Source organism: Notamacropus eugenii, chromosome 4 (genome assembly GCF_028372415.1).
Source record: "Notamacropus eugenii isolate mMacEug1 chromosome 4, mMacEug1.pri_v2, whole genome shotgun sequence".
Lineage (NCBI taxonomy): Eukaryota > Metazoa > Chordata > Mammalia > Diprotodontia > Macropodidae > Notamacropus > Notamacropus eugenii.
In genome coordinates, this window is record NC_092875.1 from 179,307,457 (window position 1) to 179,321,338 (window position 13,882).

Below are 13,882 nucleotides of genomic sequence, written 5' to 3' on the forward strand. Positions count from 1 at the left end.
AAATGCTATTTAGAGCTATTTTGTGCCTCGGGCTTAAATGCTAAACATGAAAGAGAGAAATTTAATGATCCTCTTGTCTTCTTTTTCAGCATAATATAATAATTCATACGTGATAATCCAGGGAAGTCCCTAACAATGGTTCCCTGCCCACATAAATTTCTTGACATAATTTTTCCAGGGACTGTATATATATATATACATATACATATATGTACATATACTGTGTATATGTATACAGTATATGTATATATTTGCAGTATATGTATGTGTGTGTGTGTGTGTGTGTGTGTGTATATATATATATATATATATACATATATACACATATATATATAAAACCTAAGCACACTCATTCCTCAACTTTAACTTCTTGTACATAAATATATCCTACCAGAAGAGGAATTAGTAATATTTTTGGGAAGAAAAATGTAAAAACATCCTGAAAAGTACAGTTGGACCAACATCTAAACTTGACCATTCACTGCTTAGGTTGGGGAATAAATTTTGTGACATTTTATCAAACTTTGCCTTACAGTTAATATTTTAATTCTAATATCCTATTTCAGCTTCATCAACAGCATGGATGAATTACATATGTTCTAATCACCCCTGCTTCAGCTTCCTTTATGTGTTATCTTCTCTCATTAGAATGTAAACTCCTTGAGGGAAGAGACTGTCTTTCTTTCTGCTCCTATTTGTATTCCTAGTGTTAGCAAAATTCCAGTACATAATGATAATCATAGTGGTAACAATATCAATGGACACTTATATAGCAATTAAGTGTTTCAAGCATTGTGCTAAGTGCCCTAAAATCCTTATCTCATTAGATTCGCATAACCAAATTATTATTCCCATTTTACAGATGAGGAAACTGAGGCAGAGGTTAAGTGACTTGCCTAGGGTCACACAGCTAGGTAGTTGTAAAAGCAAGCACCCTGATGTACACAGGATGGCCTGCTATCACAGGTTCTTAGATCTGCTTTTCTAAAAGGAAAGACAATTTTTGAGGGGTCAACAACCACTTTAATCAAGCGCATGTATCTGTTCAGGGGAAAATGTCAGCACCCTGAACTTCAGAGAAAATACAGAGAAAGCAAAATCAAGAGACATGGCTTCCAACTGTCTGACATAAGCAATATATACATCCAAGGTCAACAGACAGATCCAACTGTCCAACCATTACATACATACATAATTACCAGAGAAAGAAGCACCAACATCTGGATTTTCAGAGATGAGGTGAGGAGGTTCCTTAGCGGCTGCCCAGAGTCTCATCTGGCCAAGCAAGCACTTCTAAAGGGTAGGCTCTAAAGTATGTGTGCTCATCCTTCATTGCTGAAGAAGGCCATGCCATCAAAGAAATGATGACATGATTTTCACTTGACTTTGTTTTTGAGTGAGGTGGGGCTGTGCAGGTCACCAGCCTCACTTCTCCTCCAGAGCCGTCTGAATTCAGTGATCAGATATTCATCAGGATGACTGGAGATGACCAGGATGAGGCAATGGGGGTTAAGTGATTTGCCCAAGGTCACACAGCTAGTGTGTCTAGCATGTGTCTGAGGTGAGATTTGAATTCAGATCCTCCTGACTCTTCCACTGGTGCTCTATCCACTGTACCACCTACCTACCTACTTTTACTAAATGCTTAATAAATGCTTGCTGATTTGAGGAGGTTAATTGTTTTGAAGCTGTCTGTCTCTATCAATGTCAGATGAAGCTTCATTACTAAATAAATAAATAAATATTTTTGTATTTGTATTCTAAGAACTTATCAGAATTTGAACAACCCTTTGTAACCTTCATTGTTTTATGTTTTCAAATATAGTTTTTGAAAAAAGACAAAACTGTACTTTTGTGGTTTTGCTCTAAATACTACTTGTAGCTAATGTTTAAATTTGTATTGATATTATTTTAATGATGCATTATAAATATAAGCATTTTTCTTTCAATTAATCTCCAGGTATTTCTTGAGTGGCTAATATATATGTGTGTGTGTATGTGTACACATACATGTACACACACAAACACATATAATACTTACCTGACCACTAAGTGGAGAAGGGAAGGATTACTAAAATGTGTATTTCAAGGTTGTCACTCCTACTGAGTGCCATGTGATTGCCACAGGATCTCCAATTTGTAAGGGACTTCCAAGGCCATTTTGTCCTGAAGATGAATCCCCTTTTCTACATATCTAGCCTTTGTCAGAAAATCTCCAGAGTGGGGCAAACTATTACTGCTCTAGGCAGCCCATTCCATGTTGGATAGCTCTAATTATTGACAAGTTTTTGCTCATAGCTAGTTGAAATCTATCACTTTGCTATGTCTGCTCACTGTGCCTAGTTCTACCTTCAAGGAGAGAGCAGAGCAATTTAATTCAATTTTCAAGTTAATCAGCTCCTGTGTCCCTCCCATCTTTTCCTTTTCCAAGGTAAACTTCTGAAGTTCCTTTAGCCAATCATTCAGAATTCAATTGACAAACACTTAAAAAATATCTAGGATATGCTGGATACTATGCTAGGTGTCTGGTATACAAATGCAAAGAATGAAAACAATCCTTGACCTTATACTGAAGGAGACAAGTCAAATCAACCAGCATTTACTAAGTGTCTTCTATGACAAAGGCATATATAAGTATATATAAAAAGAGACAGAATACATACACACAGAGAATAAGTAATAAATAGAAAATAAATTCAAGACAGTTAAATAGGGAGGACACTAGCACTTAGGGGAAATTAGGAAAGGCTTTGGGCAGAAGGTGGTGCTGGAGTTGCTTCCTAAAGGAAGTGGTGGATTATCTGAGGCAGGATTGAGGAGACTGTACATTTCACTCATAGGAAGCAGCTATTACAAAGGAAAAGAGATGATAAATAGAATAAGGTGTTTGAGAAACAGAAAGAAGGGCAGCTTGACTAAACTGTACAGTGTGAGATGGGAAGTGATGTATAATGAAGCTAGAAATATAGATTGTGGTCAGGTTGTGAAGGGCTTTGTTTGTCCTTTGTACTTGAAGAGATACAATGACATCATAAGGGTGATGATGTCTTGACCTGTGCACGAATTGGGTGCGAATGGGGAAGAGCTGTGTAAAGTTGTCTTCCTTACTCTCTCCTCTAGAGTTTTAAAAACCAAACAGTTAAATTTGTTTTTTATCTTGAAGGCAATAGGGAATTATTTACTGTATGCTATTGAATAGGGAAATAAAATGCTTAGATTTGAGATTAGGGAAAATTTCTTTGGTAGCTGTATGAGGGATGTATTAGAATGAGGCAGGTATACCAGTTAGAAGGTTATCATGGTTGTCTAAGCAAGTGGTGATGAAGGCCTGAACTAAGATAATGTCAGTGAGAATAGATAGAATTAGATGTGAGAAATGCTGTGGAAGAAGAAATGGGAAGATTTAGCAACTGACTAGATATATGCAGGGAGAGAGCAGCTGTTGAAGGAGATAGTCACTAAGTAATGCAGCTGGGAGATTAGAAGAATACTAGTTCTGTTAACAAAAATATGGAAGGTTAGAACACTAGTAGGCAGTGTTTGTGTGTGTGGAAAGCTCGTGGGTTCTCTTTTGCACATGCTGAGTTTGAGATATTTCTAGAACATCTAGTTTGAAATGTCCAATAAGACACTGGTGATGAGGGAATGAAGCTCTGGGGAGAGGCTTGTGCTAGATCTATGGATCTGTGTGTCAGTTGCATCAATCTAGAAACTGATGAGGTCTCTAAGAGAGTAGAGGGATAAAAGAAGAAAGGATTTCATACACAGCTTGGGGCTGTGTTATGGGGTGTGAAATGGGTGATGAGTCAGTAAAGTAACTGAGAAGTGACCAGATGGGTAGAAGGAGAACTGGGAGAGAACAGTGTCATGAAAACCCAAAGAGAAGACAATATCCAGGAAGAGAGCCTTGTCAATGATGTCATATACAGCAGAAAGATTAGGACTAAAAAAGACCATTAAATGTGGTGAAATCATCGGTAACTTTGGAGTGAATAGAAAGCCAGATTGCAAAGGTTTAAGAATAAGAGGGGAGGAAGTAGAAGAAATGAGTGTAAACCATTTTTTTTTCCCTTAGGAATCTGGCTGAGAATTGGAGGATATATGTGTATGTGTTATATATAGATATTATATAAAATACACAAACCTTATATATGTATATATATGTATGTATGTGTGTGTATGTATGTGTATCTTGAGGGGATGGAACCTTCTAGTGTTTTTTTTTTTTTTTTTAAAGAATAGAGGAGGACTGCATGTAAAGCAGAGAAGGAACCAAACAATAGGAAGAAATAGAAAATAAGATAGAAGGCATAGCTGGGGGAGCAATCTGCTAGAAAAGATGGGCAGAGATGGGAACAAGGACATATCAAGAGAGTTTGGAAAGGAGAAAGGCTACCACATCATCAGACACTAGAGGAAAGGAGGATAAAATGAGTTTTGAAATGAAGCGAAGGGCAGAAGGAACTCCTGACAAATGATCTTAAATTTCTCAGTAAAGATAGAAGTGGGATCCTTAGCTGAGAAAGTAGGGGAAGGGGAATGTGGAATTATGGGAGGCTTGAGAAGGGAGTCTTGGGACTGAGCTAGGGAATCAATTAGGGAAGAATTAATGGAGTGCCTTGCTGCAAGGTGGGTCCAGTTGGCCCCAGGGATTTGACTCACCTTTTCTCCCTTTTACTTTCACCATCACCATTTCACTTGTTCCTAAAGAATTCTGCAAAGAAACAAAACAAAAGACAAATACAGAAAACATGGTTTAATAAAGTAACAAAGGGAGAGTTACAAAATTATAAGAAATCTTTTAAAATCAATTGTAATTTCAGATTTTCATTAGGATAAATAATATACTTGACCTTAAATTTTTTTTTAAAGAATTAGTCTAATTTTCTCTATGGAAAATCAATCTATTCTGTCATAATTCTTTGTCTATTCCCAAAGCTGACCTCCATGAATTTCTTCATTTCTAACCAACTCTATCACATTCTTTTTTTTTTTTTTTTTTTACAAGCCCACTGAGGAGGTGTCTAAAGTGAAAATGGTGGCTAATAGTTCCCACAAAAGCTTAAAGAATACTAATTTCTGACTTAGAAAACTCCAGGCTATGGTATAGATTTTCTGCCTTTTTTGTGGCACCAGCAAAGACTTCTTAGGTCATTTACCAACCAGGAGCTCACAATCTATCTGAGTCTACAACATCTGCACATTAATATTAATTTACAATAGGCAGATGTAGGTTACTAGTGCCAAGTATGTGGAACAGACAATAAGTACTTATTTTATTCCAAAGGTATTCTTAAATAGTCTTAAATATAGGGATGCATAAGTGACCCATTTAAGTAATTACCCTTAAATGGGATGAAGAAGTATTTACACTATATTATAATTATATGGTTATACCTAGTGTTAATTTGGTCTTTTGATACTTTGTTACTTTTTTGGATCTGTGAGCTCATTGTAGGCAATCACTTTACTAGGGCTTATCAAAATCCATTCATACTTTCTTATCCTTTGCAAATCTTCCCTTAGAGCCTCTATGGAAAATTGAAGAAGTGTTGGAATCTTTCCTTTAGTTCTGTTAAGATTTTGTCAATTCCATTCCAGAACTTATTACCTGGGTGTTTGCTATTACTTTTCTTTGTGACCAATATCTTTCCTTTTGTGATTCTTTATCAAGTTTATTATTTCATTTCCACCATTTCTTGCATGCTGATCTGTGAAATTGAAAATTGATGCATTGAGAATTGTACATAACGTATATTTAATCACAATCACTATTTGTGAATTAAATTCACACTTGATTGTATAGGCTCTATTAGCAAAATTTCTAAGAGTTTAACTTCTCTATTCTCTCTTCTTGCTAAATGGAAAGCCCACTTATTTTCTGGTCAAAGATTTCTCTGAAAGTATATGGCACCTTAAAATTATAATTTTCTTTTTTGCTATAAATTTTATTAACAAACAAATATTTCAGTATATAAAGAATTAGTAAAATGCTTGTATAAGAAACCGAACTCTGTATAATCTGTTTCTTTTTTTTTAATTTTTTAAATTTTTTAAAATTTATTTATTTAACTTTTAACATTCATTTTCACAAAATTTTGGGTTCCAAATTTTCTCCCCTTTTGTCCCCTCCCCCCACCCCAAGACACCGAGCGTTCTAATTGCCCCTGTCTGCTAATCTGCCCTTTCTTCTATCATCCCTCTCTGCCCTTGTCTCCATCCTATACCCCTTTACCTGTATTTCTTATTTCCTAGTGGCAAGAGCAGTACTCGACAGTTGTTCCTAAAACTTTGAGTTCCAACTTCTCTTCCTCCCTTCCTCCCCACCCCTTCCCTTTGGAAGGCAAGCAATTCAATATAGGCCAAATCTGTGTAGTTTTGCAAATGACTTCCATAATAGTAGTGTTGTGTAAGAACTAATTATATTTCCCTCCATCCTATCCTGTCCCCCATTACTTCTGTTCTCTCTTTTGATCCTGTCCCTCCCCATGAGTGTTGACCTTAAATTGCTCCCTCCTCCCCATGCCCTCCCTTCCATCATCCCCCCCACCCTGCTTATCCCCTTATCCCCCATTTTCCTGTATTGTAAGATAGGTTTTCATACCAAAATGAGTGTGCATTTTATTCCTTCCTCTAGTGGAATGTGATGAGAGTAAACTTCATGTTTTTCTCTCACCTCCCCTCTTTATCCCTCCACTAATTAGTCTTTTGCTTGCCTCTTTTATGAGAGATAATTTGCTGCATTCCATTTCTCCCTTTCTCCTCCCAATATATTTCTCTCTCACTGTTTGATTTCATTTTTTTAAGATATCATCCCATCCTCTTCAATTCACTCTGTGCACTCTGTCTCTATGTGTGTGCGTGTGCATGTGCATGTGTGTGTGTGTAATCCCACCCAGTACCCAGATACTGAATAGTTTCAAGAGTTACAAATATTGTCTTTCCATATAGGAATGGAAACAGTTCAACTTTAGTAAAGTCCCTTATGACTTCTCTTTGCTATTTACCTTTTCATGCTTCTCTTCATTCTTGTGTTTGAAAGTCAAATTTTCTTTTCAGCTCTGGTCTTTTCATCAAGAATGCTTGAAAGTCCTCTATTTCATTGAAACACCAATTTTTCCCCTGAAGTATTATATTCAGTTATGCTGGGTAGGTGATTCTTGGTTTTAGTCCTAGTTCCTTTGACTTCTGGAATATGATATTCCATGCCCTTCGATCCCTTAATGTAGAAGCTGCTAGATCTTGTGTTATCCTGATTGTATTTCCACAATACTTGAATTGTTTCTTTCTAGCTGCTTGCAATATTTTCTCCTTGACCTGGGAACTCTGGAATTTGGCCACAATGTTCCTAGGAGTTTTTCTTTTTGGATCTCTTTCAGGTGGTGATCTGTGGATTCCTTGAATACTTATTTTGCCCTCTGGTTCTAGAATCTCAGGGCAGTTTTCCTTGATAATTTCATGAAAGATGATGTCTAGGCTCTTTTTCTCATCATGGCTTTCAGGTAGGCCCACAATTTTTAAATTGTCTCTCCTGGATCTATTCTCCAGGTCAGTTGTTTTTCCAATGAGATATTTCACATTATCTTCCATTTTGTCATTCTTTTGGTTTGTTTTGTGATTTCTTGGTTTCTCATAAAGTCATTAGCCTCCATCTGTTACATTCTAATTTTTAAAGAACTATTTTCTTCAGTGAGCTTTTGAATCTCCTTTTCCATTTGGCTAATCCTGCTTTTGAAAGCATTCTTCTCCTCATTGGCTTTTTGAACCTCTTTTGCCAATTGAGTTAGTCTATTTTTCAAGGTGTTATTTTCTTCAGCATTTTTTTGGGTCTCCTTTAGCAGGGTGTTTACTTGTTTTTCATGCTTTGCTTGCATGTCACTCATTTCTCTTCCCAGTTTTTCCTTCACCTCTATAACTTGATTTTCAAAAATCTTTTTGAGCTCTTCCATGGCCTGAGCCCATTGAGTGGGCTGGGATACAGAAGACTTGACTTCTGTGTCTTTCCCTGATGGTAAGCGTTGTTCTTCCTCATCAGAAAGGAAGGGAGGAAATGCCTGTTCACCAAGAAAGTAACCTTCTATAGTCTTATTTTTTTTCCCTTTTCTAGGCATTTTCCCAGCCAGTAACTTGACTTCTGAATATCCTCTTCACCCCTACTTCGCCTCTAGATCCTCCCAGCCAGTGCTTGGGGTCTGAGATTCAAATGCTGCTTCCCAGCCTCAAGGCTTTTGGTGGGGGCGGGGCTGCTATTCAGTGAGATTAAGTTCAGGTGCTCAGGTGGGGGCAGGGCCACCTCACGGGCTCAGTTCCCTCAGGGGTTTTATGCAGAGACTTTCAACAATGGATCTGGGCTCCTGCCTGCTTGGGGAGCCCTTGTCTGCTGCCGCTTCTGCTGCTGCCTCCTGAGGGGGCCCGAGTCACGGGGACATCCCACTCCCCTCTTGACCCACCAAAGAGACCCTCTCACCCACCCTTGTCACCTGTGGGTGGGAGGACCCACGCAGCCACTGGAGATTCCATCCCTGAAGCCTGCTTGGATCTGCTCCTTTCTGTGCTGGGCCTCTGATGCAGGGTTGGGCTCTGCTCCAGGTCCGGGGTGTGAGGGACCTTTTGCGAGAGGTTTTTAGGGTCTCTGGAGCAGAAATCTCCTCCTCTCCATTGTTCTGTGGCTTCTGCTGCTCCAGAATTCGCTGGGAGTTCTTTTTTTTACAGATATTTTATGGGCAGTGGGTTCGGAGCTAGCATATGTACGGCTTTCTACTCCGCCATCTTGGCTCCGCCTAATCTGTTTCTTAAGAAGCATGCACACATGCAGGTATATATTTAACAAGGTAATAATAATAGTAGTGAATATATATATGTATATATCTTAAAGGTTGTAAAGTGCTTTACAAATATTATCTCATTTTATTTTCACAGCTGACAAGTAGGTACTATTATTATCCCCATTTTACAGATGAGGAAATTGAGATAGAGATAAAATGACTTGGCCAGGGTCAGCTAATAAATGAGTGAGGTGAGATTTAAATTCTAGGTCCTTCTAATTTTAGGTCTCGTACTCTATGTACTATTCTACCTAGCAAAAATTTAATATAATAATAATAATATAAAATGTATTTTCATTATGATGTATGACATACATATCATACAACATATGATATGCAATATAGTATATTGCAGGTGATATATACTATATCACACTCAATATATAATATGTATAATATCTACTTATGTGAATAATATGCATATTATCTATTACATATGTGAGATTTTTATTTTTAGATTTTATTATATTTTGTGCATTTAAAATATTTTATTGATGTTTTAAAAAACATATTGATCACTATCCAGTCTTCACTAATAACTAATATGTACAGTCCAGAAAAAAAACAATTCAACACTCCTATCTCAACTCAGTTCTTCATTGGAAGTATACCGTAGCATTGTTTCCGTGGGTTTCTTCCATGCCCATAATAGACTTCTCCACTTTCATTTGGGTTAGTTGTAACTTTAATTCTTTAGTGACCGTGGTATTCCAAGCTTCGCAGTTATATGCATCTCTAGAAGAAAGCTGGTATTGAAAAGATGGAACTTCATTTCAGGGAGATGCTCGGGACCATTAAAACCAATATACAATTTCCCAAGTACAATACGATTTTTGTCTTATTTGGTTCTAGGCATGGTTTGTTGTCAATCTGCAATGTCTTTCTAAAAATAATTATTGGAGGTTCAGTTCTGTGGCTGACTATGCAAGTGTGAAACATAATCCTGACTATAGACATTCTACTTTCACTTTGCTAAAATGATGGGCTGAATTCTTTTGGGTGAATATGAATCTTATTTAAGAGATCCTTCAACATCCTGGGGTTTGATGCAATTGTTATGATGTCATCTACAAGAAAAAAGCATCTAGAATAATAGTCTCAAGACTTTTAAAAATGAATACCTCTTTGGTAAGTAATGACTGAGGACATATGTATATTTATTCATATATCATAAACCTGCAATACCATTAATTTGTCATGTAAATTTCAAAACATTCACAAAAGCATAAATTAAAAAAATGATATAAAGATGAAATGAACACATTTTACAATCATCTTCATCTTAATAATAGCACAAAACTTTTTGCTGCCACTAAAATATATTTTAAATGAGAACAATGTGAATGAATATGCTTCATTATTTTGGAAAAATCCCTGGGAGAGGAGGCAGACTTGTAAATAATAAGTGTTTGTTAGTGATTATTTAGTTAATTTGATCAATGTTTTTGGCAAAGCAGATTAATTCTTAGATATTTTGTGGGAAAACACACAACAATCATATAAAAGATAATTGCAGGCAGTGAACAAAACTTTTTGGCAGGAGTAATGTTTTTCTGTGTGTAGATAATTAACTCAAATGCAACAAACAACAGTGAATTATATCTAATTTCCAATCAGCAGAAAATTTTCAATATAAACCCATTTATCTTTTTTACATGGTTCTGTCTATTGGATGGTATCATGCCTTAATTGCATATTCTTGTTCATATATTTTGGATGTATTTTTATATGAATATAAGAAATAGCAGGAAGATCAGTTCGACTGGAGACCATAGAGTAGAAGTAACATATGCTAATACATAGTAAGGCATACTGGAACCAACTTGTGAAGGGCTTTAAATGCCAAACAGAATTTGATATTTGATCCTAGAGAAAATAGGGAGCTATTGGGGTTTATTGAGTAGGGGATTGACATGGTCAGATCTGTGCTTTAAGGAAATCACATTAGTATGTGGCTGAATTGGAAGGAAACAGAAGCAAGGAGATGAATTTGGAAGATATTGCAATAGTCTACTAGGGCTTCTTAAACTTTTTCCACTCAACCTCTTTCCCCAGCTCAGTAGCAGTTGTTGGTGTTGAGTGGCCTGAGGGCATGTGCAATGTAAAGTGGGCATGCCTGCGTGTTCAAAACCAAGGTTGAAGAGAAGTTCAAAACCACGGTTGAAGTGAAGTTGTCCTATGCAACATAGGCAAGTGTTGCCAGAAGTACCTTGGATTCGTTACACATTTGATTTTTAATTAATATTTGATCGTTGCACATTTAGAAACCTTTCACTATTGCCAAATTTTTCACAACTTCATACAGGTTGTGATCTACAGTTCAAGAAATGCTGCACTCTAAGCAAAGTGGGGTGATATGGGTCTGAAGGGTAGTAACTGTGTGAGTGGAGAGAAAGTGAAAAAGGTGAGAATTGTTATGGACATAGAAATGACAGACAGGTTATTGTTTGGATGTGCGGGATGAGTGAAAGCTGAACAGAGGATGCCACTACAGTTGTGAACCTTGGTGATTAAGAGGATGGAGGTGCCCTTCAAGAAATAAAAGTATTGGGGAGGGGATAGTTTGGGGGCAATTAGTTTGGGTGGAAAGATCAATTGGATGATGTTCTTCCAATGTGCATCATTCTATTTCACTCAAAATAAAAAGAATGAAGATGGGTTCTCATTCACTTGTCAATGACCCAGAATGAAGGGACTGATGGGACCATGAGATTATCTGGGGGCAGGTTGTGTGTGTACTTTGGGGTTGAAGTAGATTTTCTTAGTGGAACTTACACAGCTGTAGCTGTGGATACCTAGGTTATTATTAGATTGTAATTATCCTCAAAAAATGACACCTCAAATGGGGACGTTGGGAAATTAAGAAGCTGATGGAGGGTGCTCACTGGGGTAGTGTTGGGTGATAATGTGTGAAGGGTGGGTACAGTTGTGTTGGAGAAAGAACCCTAAAATTGACTGTTGCTTAGAGTGGGATGTGACACATCTCACTTTCTATACTTCCTGATACCCTGTGATGTTTCTCTAGAGCATAGGTTCACCTGATTTGGAGACCATTGTTAGGTTAATATAAGGTTCATGGTGGGTGGGGGGAAGAGTTAAAGATCTTCTCCACCCATTAATAGGCCTCAGACACCTTTTGTTAATTTCTAACGAGGTACAGGGTCCCTAGGGCCTTGCCCTCCAGCCCTGAAAAGAGCCTATATGCTCTGAGGTGAGGTTTTGCTTTGCGGCTTATTTTTTGAAATAAGGTTCATTCGCCAGATGAGATTCTGGGCAGCGACTTTTTTTAAGAAGCCCCCCTCCACCCTCTAACCCCCCTGAAAGCCCAGATGTTGGTGCTTCTCTCTCTGGTAATGATGTATGTATTGTCTGTGGCCAGACAGTTGGAAGCCCTGTCTGTTGGTCTTTCTGTTTGTAATTTCTGGTTGTAAATTCTGCCTGCATTTTTTCTGAAGTCCAGGGTGCTGACTTTTTCCCCTGAACTAAGTGAATGCTATATGTGCTTGATTAAAGTTGTTGACCCCTCAAAAGTTGCTTTCCTTTTAGAAAAGCAGATCTAAGAACCTGTACAGCAGGCCCTCATGTGTATGTCGGGGTCTTTGCTGATACAACCATTGATCCTCTCTTTTATAAGTAATCCCCATTGCATTTCAACTCTTCACTGATGTCCTCCCTGAAGTTGATAACCACTTTTAGGAAGAAAATATAAACATTATTACTACTGCCCCCCAAAAGAAGCATATCTCTGTTTTCTGCCTCATTTATTATATATAATCTGAAGATGCTTGAACAAATTTATTTGTACTGCAGTGACTTTCAAGGAATCTTTTAAAAGGAATGATTTTTAATGTGTAATGTGGGAAACACATTGTTAGAGGAGAGTCTGTTTTTTGATCTCCCTAATGTTAGATCAGGGAAGGACTTCAGTGGTCTTTGAGTCCAATTCCCTCATTTTATAGAGAAGGAAACTGAGTCCATTCAGAGCAGTTAAGTAATTTGTCCACATCTTCACAGCAGATTAGTGACAGTATGAGAAAATAATTCTTCTGACTCCATTAAATTCAATTTAATTCCACTCAATTCAGCAAAAATGGATTTAGCACCTATTATGTAAGTGAGCATTATGCTAATCTCTGTGGGAGATAGAGATAAAATGGAATGTAATTTGTGTCTTCTTAATATTAGTAGCTCACGTTGGCATAGTTTTTTGCTAAGCTTTTTCCTTAAGATAACCCTTAACCTGAGGTAGTAGTAGAGTGTTCTCATCTTTCTAAAGATGAAGAAGCAGGCACAGAAAAGTCAAGTGACTTGCCTAAGGTCATGCAGCAAGTAAGGTAATATGGAACGTGCATAATTAAGAATATAAAGTAGAATATAATCAGCGTGTAAGAGAGTTACAAACAAAGCATTATACAAAATCTGATAGTGGAAAAATAACATTTGACTGGGGTTATGAGGATAACCTTCGAAGAGGAAGTCGAATTAAATATAGGTCTTGAATATAGGCAAATATATGCAAAGCCCACTGAATGGTATTAGCAAAGGGAATGGTGTGAAAAAATGCATGAAGACTGGGAAATTATGGAACATGTATGAGTGTTGGCAAATATTTTTATTCAAATATGAAAAAAACTAAGGTAGTTAAGTTTAACTGAAGTGTTTTGGATGTTGAAAGGGTGTAACATGAGAAAAGGCTTGAAAGGTATAGTGCTATATTGTGGAGATCCTTGAATTACAGGCCATAGTGTTTTTATTTTATTTGATAGGGAATAGGTAGCCATTGAGCAGAGGACAGTTGTTTGTATAAAGATGATTAATATGGAAGTGGTTCAAAAAATGGGTTGGAATGAGAAGGGAAAGGAGGCTAAGGAGAATACTTAGCAGGCCATTGCAATAGACCAGATAAGTGGCAATGAGTGCAGTTATTATCACGATGAGACTGGGAAGGAGGACTGGATGCCAAATACTGTGGAAGTCTAATGCTCTTTTCACTATACTACACTGTTATTAAGGTCATTTAATTTAAGCCATGTGCTGGAAGAGAAATCACTTTTAGA